The sequence below is a fragment of the Orycteropus afer genome, unplaced genomic scaffold (genome assembly GCF_000298275.1).
Source record: "Orycteropus afer afer isolate SDZICR_OR568_19922 unplaced genomic scaffold, OryAfe1.0 scaffold00400, whole genome shotgun sequence".
Taxonomy (NCBI): Eukaryota; Metazoa; Chordata; class Mammalia; order Tubulidentata; family Orycteropodidae; genus Orycteropus; species Orycteropus afer.
This window is the reverse complement of record NW_006921987.1, coordinates 560,806-567,674: the sequence shown is the minus strand read 5'-3', so window position 1 is coordinate 567,674 and position 6,869 is coordinate 560,806.

Genomic DNA, 6,869 nt, shown 5'->3' with positions numbered 1-6,869 from the left:
GCTCTAGATAAAACGTAGTAAAATGAAAAGGCAATTAAATACCCTTGGACAAAATGCTGGCAAATCATTTGACAGCAGGTTTTAGTATCTGAGAAAATGAAAATCAACTCCAGTATTATACGGCTGAAGGGATCCAGAGACAAACTAAGTCTACTGAGGTTATATTGCCATCATGTGGTGAGGAAGAAACATTTTAAATACAAACAGACATCTAGTGTTGAAAACTATTGTGATACTTTTCAAACAATTTAAAGACACCACTCTTCTGAAAATGTAATTAATCTAAAACTTGGCTATCTATTCTAAGATTTTTAGTATGAGGAAAAAAAAATTTGTTCCACTAACAAGAGAAAAAGATATAAAATTTAAATAACTTATGCATGACTATTTACTGAAAAATATTAATTAAGCAAAATAGAAAATGTAAATATATGTTAAAACATAAATATCAGCATATACATTAGAAGCAGTTTTCCTGTGAAACTAAGAAAAGTTAAGCTGTAGAACACTTAGATCTCTGTTCCCAATTTTATATTAGTAACTTACTCATTGTATTAAGGATGGCTTCACAAGTTCAATACGTTTTAAGCCCCACAAAACCTGTATTACTACCACTTTTATGTATTACTGTTATCTGATTTAAAGGCTAAATTAAACATGTTTCAGAATCTGCTCCAGACTGGGATCGGAGAAAAACAGTCCTGTGCTCCACAAATCCACAGTCAACAAGACTGTCTATCCAACACAGGCACGTTAGACAACTAATCTTTAAAAAATGTTATCACTTTTCAGAAACTCATTTTTTTAAAAAGGTGTTTCACAGTGTATCATAAAGGATTAGGGCACATAGTAACTTTGTAGAAAAGACAAGAAATTATGACCCAAGTCAGTAAACCATCCAGAAGCAGAGACAGATTAAATCCCTTTACCAGACCAGAGAAGTCATAAAGTGAGAGAATTCAATTCTAATTCAACATTTTTTTAAAAAAATTCAAAACCATATAATATGCTAAAAGATAACTATTCTGCTCTTTTAAATTGTCCCTTGTCCAATGTTGGACTACTAAATATTGGAATCATAAATATATATGTAATAATACGATCTAAATGTCCCTGTTCTACAGTTTTCTATAAGCAACTAGTTTCTTAACAGCTGGGTACACTTTTGCTGTCCCTGTCTCCTATGGGAAGTTCACTGCTTTCCTCAACCATTTAAAGATATGTAGATAGAGTCCCTGGGGAGTTTATCCATTATGTCTTACTTCAAATCCCTGCTTTGAGATTTCAATTCTCAACTACTCTTATCCTACTGCTTCTGGGACAACAGAACTCTTTCCACAGCATTTCACTCCCTAAAGTGTATGGATTTACTCTTTGTTTTATTTCTCAAAACATCACTAACACAATCTTGTGTGAAATAGACTTTTACTAAACGTTTGAAACAAAAAGATGAGGGGGTATAAAACAGCATAGAACTAAAAACATCTTAATGTATCAGCTATCTTAAAATCCCTTCAGCCGCTTGTGGTGGTTGTTATGTGCTGTGGAGTCGGACCCAACTCATAGCGAACCCTCCTTGGGTTTCCGAGGCAGTATCACTACAGAAGTAGATTGCCCCATCTTCCTTCCCAGGAGTGGCTGGTGGGTTTGAATCGCCAGCCTTCTGGTTAGCAGTCAAGTGCCTTTAGGCACTACGCTACCAGAGCTCCTTTCAGCTGCTTATAAGCAGTTAATTTTACACTGGCCATCTTTTTCCTAAACCCAGTAGGCTGCCATGATGTTTTTATGCTCTGCCATGAGCCTCTCTCAAATGCTGTATTATCCACAATCCATTGCTGTCTCTGGGAGCTCTGGTAGCATAGTAGATAAGACACTTGCCTGCTAACCAGACGGCTGGCGGTTCAAACCCACCAGCCACTCCTCGGAAGGAAGGTTGGGCAATCCTACTTCCGTAGTGATACTGCCTCGGAAACCCAAGGAGGGGTCGCTATGAGTCCGGTTGACTCGACGGCACGTAACAACAACAACAACATTGCTGTCTCTGAAGCTTTTCTTTTTTTCCCCTTAACAACTTTTTGCTAACAGCAACTAAAATTCTCTTCATTGTGCAATAAAATTTATTTATTTTAGTTCAATTTCTTTGTTCTAAATTATATACAAATATACAACCTTGCTGTTGTCTCATCCTCATCAGGAAATCTCTGAAAGTCTCCAAAAGAACAGTAGGATACTGTGGGGCCCAATTTTAAACCAAACATCTAAGCATTTCATGTGCTGTGACATATATACAGCATCTTATTTTTATGTATGACAATTCTGTCCAACCCTTTAAGACAATTCACCTCTCACTATCTCTATCATTCTTTTCATTTCTAGTAAATCAATGCATAGTGATTACATCACATTGTAAACTTTACTTAAACATAATTTGGATTACACTATAAATACCTTGCTGTATGATGTTGAAACTGAGTTAAGTCAAAACTATTTTCCATACCCTGATTAAAACAGATAATTAGAACAGATAGGACCCTGGATGGGAATAGATAAGTAAACTTAATTACCCTCAACTATTCCCCCACCCCAGTTGGAGACAGATGAGTAAACATAATAAGCTCAGTTCCTTAAGAACTGAATGGAACAAAAAACATTCTTTCCTGTTATTTCCTTAGGCACAGGTGATAGATAAACACGTTAATGTGTCTTAGAAAACAACTTGAAAATTAACTCTGGCCCAGGGACATGCACAGTGGGACAGAGAGGAACAAAGTTACTGGGAACTAATGCTCTCGCCTCTGCCTAAACCTGGATCAGCTGATGACAGGAAGTCAGTGTGACTCATCCAGTTCGCAAGCCCACGGGATCAAAACACCACTGTCCCTTTAAACTGAGGCAAAGGAAATTTCAGCCAATTGTCAACCATCTCATGCCCAAATTCGTGAAATTTTTATGAATATGCATAACCCTCTTTTCTGAAACCTACAAAACTGTAATACAATGGAGTTTTGGGAAGTCACATCTGGGTACGGGTACCTCTGCCTCCTTGCATTGCCGCTTTGCAATGAATAATTTTCTCTCTTCTTGATCACTCAATGTTATACTGTTTTGGCCTGACTTCACACTTGGCAGGGACCCATGTTTGGTCCTATTTCAATGTCACTTTGAAGACTAAAGTGTGCCTAACCCAAGCCATGGTATTTTTCAATAATCATATGCATGTGAAAGCTGGATAATGAACAAGGAAGACAAAAAAGAATTGATGCTTTTGAATTGTGGTGTTAGCAAAAAATAATGAGATACCATGGACTGCCAGAGGAATGAACAGGTCTGTCTAGGAGGAAGTGCAGCCAGATGCTCCTTGCAGACAAGACTTTGTCCTACCTGTTTTGGTCATGTGATCAAAGGTGCCAATCCTAGGAGAGGGATATCATGTACGGTAAAGTGAAGGGTCAGAGGAAAAGGGGAAGATCCTTAACGAGATGGACTGACACAGCGTCTGCGACAATGGGCTCAAGGCTTGTGAGGATGGGGCATGACTGGGCAGTGTTTTTTTCTATGTATGTAGGTCACTATGAGTTGGAATCAACTTGACAACAACAAACAACAACAAACTTGCTATATACATTATATCCTCAAACAAATTTTTTTGGGAATCTATTCACAATACTTAACATAGGTATTCAATAAGTTATGTTTGATTTAGTTATATCACATGGTAGAAATTTATAATTCAGCTCTTTTTACTTATTTCTTCTAAAAAGTTTTAGCTAATCTCCAAAATTAACAGCCTTTGACTATTTTCTCAGGACACTCTGATATGATTGTCTGTATCTCTCACAATTGTATATAACTATCTATATCTATCTGCATGTGTTAGGGAATTTGTAGAACTTCAATCAGTTGTTTTAGAACTTTTACTAGTTTTGGAAAACCCTCAGGGAGTAGGTTCCCCCCCCCCCCAAGTATTGCTTCTAGACTATTCTCATTTCTTACTTAGAGACTGATTACCTACTTTGGATTTCTTTACCATGACCCGCACATCTTTCCTGCTCTGTTGTTTCATACATTTTTTTCTCTGTGCTTCAAACTGAATACTTGTTATTTACAGTCTTCCAGTTCATTAATACTCGGTTCTGATGCTTGCCTTTTTCTGATGGGTTTATTCTGCTAATAAATATGACTATTTTAATCTAAGATATTATCATTTTAAGTTTCACATTGCAGGATCTTTTGAAAGCCTCAAATATTTTTCACTATTTTCTGGAACATACAAATCAGAGTTATTTTAAAGTCTCTGTCTGAAAATGTGACATCTGTTGGGTCTGTGTCTATAGCTTACCTTTTTTTCCTTTTGTTTTTGTCATTTGGTCCTTGTTGTTATTGTGTGCTGTCAAGTTGATTCCTATTTATAGTGACCCTATGTAATAAAGAGCTCTGGTGGCATAGTGGGTGTTTTGGTCACCTAGTGCTGCTTTGACAGGAATATACCACAAATGGAATGGCTTGAACAAACAGGAGTTTATTCTCTTAAAATTTTGGAGGCTTTAAGTCCAAGTTCAAAGTGCCAGGCTCTAGGGGCTGGGTGAAAGCCCTTTAACCTTGGGCTTCAACTCTACCTCCTGCTCCTGGCCCACTGAAGTTAGAGGTTTTTCTTCACTCAGGCAGCTACTGGCTGCTGAGGCTGACAAGCCCAAGGTTGACAATAAAAAGGCATAGTCCCAATGTTACCAAACAACGTGGCAGGCCACTAATTCAAGTTCAGATGAAGGCCCAAGATTGGCAAGGCATAGCAGACTGTTGAACAATGACTTGGCTACATGCAGGGTTCAAGTGTGTCAAAAGGCTTGAGAACAATCCCAAAACTTCTCCTTATGTACAGGAAGCAGGCTGCATCCCTAAAGCAGCTAGTCAGCTGCTCGTGGCAGATTCCGCCATGGAGTTGATTGCCAGTCTCATCATAGGGAATAACTACCTCCAGCAGCCCAGCTACTCAACCAGATCCAGCCAAGTTGACAACAACCTTAACTATCACAGTGGGTAAGGCATTTGGCTGCTAACCAGAAGGTCAGAGTTCAAATCCACCAGCTGTTTCATGGGAGGAAGATGAGGCAATCTACTTCTGTAAAGATTTACAGCCTTGGAAACCCAAGGAGAGTCACTGTGAGTTGGTATCAACTCAATGGCAGTGGGTTTATAACCAAGTAGGACTGTCCCATACAGTTTCCTAGGCTGTAATCTTTAAGAGAGAAGATCACCAGGTCTTTTTTTCTGTGAACTGCTGATGGGTTTGAACTGCCAAACATTCAGTTAGTGGCTCAGCATTTAAGCATTGCATCACCAGGGCTTCTGGATTTTAATATAACTCATAATTTCTTTTATTAGATGTTTGTGATAGTTAAGGTTGTATGTCAACTTGGCTTGGCCATGACTCTAAATGGTTTATCAGCTATGATGTAGTCATCCTCCATGATGAGATCTGATATAATGTAATCACCTCCATGATGAGATGTGCAATGACTAACCAATCAGTTGAAAGAGAGCTTCCTCAGGAGCATGTCCTGCTTCAATATATGTATATGGACATACTTGGAAAATTCTTTAGCTTTCTGCTGGATCTTGGTCTTGAAGTTTGACCCATGGATTTGGGACTTGCCAGCTTCTACAACTGTGTGAGCAATTCCTTGAGATAAATTATTCTCTCCCTGCCCCCCCCCCCAAATATACATATACATATACATCTACAGTTTCACTAGTTTTTCATCTCTAGAGAACCTAGCCTAAGACATTTGATACCAAGAGTGGGGTCCATTGTTGTTGTTGTTAGTGTCTTCCAGTTGACTCGAACTCATAGTGATCCTACGTGCAACAGAACAAAACAATGTCCAGTCCTGGACCATCCTCACAATCGCCTATGCTTGAGCAAGGAGTCTAGAGAAAGAAAATTGTACGGATGAGTTTTCTAAATTGGTTCTCAAGTTTGATGACTCATAAAGGCACTGATGATTCTGCCTCCATTAATAAAGAGGGTGCTGTTAATCCATGGTGTGAGATGGCAATATTAGTACACAAAATAGCAACATTAATAGATCAAGTATTGGTGAGAAGTGAGGCTTTGGGTGATCGTATGTTTGATACTTTTCTGCAATTCTGTCAGAATGAGGAGTATAAGGAACAAGATGAGTTCAGGGTTTTGGTCTTAGTTCAAGTGTCACATAAAAGACCTCAATGTTTCCAATTGTGCCCTGAAAGAAACCTTATCTCTTGCTGCCGATATTGTCAAAAACCAAACCCACAGTATTATCATAACAGTGGCTGAATTAAAATGTCAGTTGAATTGCCAACCTCAAATGGTGTCTGAAGTTAAAATGAGGACATTGATTGAGAAGAAATGGGATCCTGAACTTGGGATGGGGACAAATGGGCAGATAATCAGGAAGCTGGGGTCTATCTTGCCAGCAGAACAAACCCTTCAAGTTACACATTGCAGGATCTTTTGAAAGTCTCAAATATTTTTCTCTATTTTCTGGAACATACTAATCAGAGATATTTTAAAGTCTCTGTCTGAAAATTTGATATCTGTTTGGTCTGTGTCTATAGCTTACCTTTCAAGTGATTGGCTAGTCATAGCATGTCTCATCATGGAGATAATTACATTACAAGGCCAGGAGCTGACTGTTCAGCAGAACTTCAATTACTCATAATCAAGTTAATTTGACGCTGAAAACAATTTTTTTTTTTTTTATTGTGATTTGGGCGAAGATTTACAGAGCAAATTAACTTTCCATACAGCAGTTCACATATACTTTGTCTCATGTCATTGACCACAGTTTACCACAATGCAACAGCTCCCCTCCCACTTCCTCCCCATA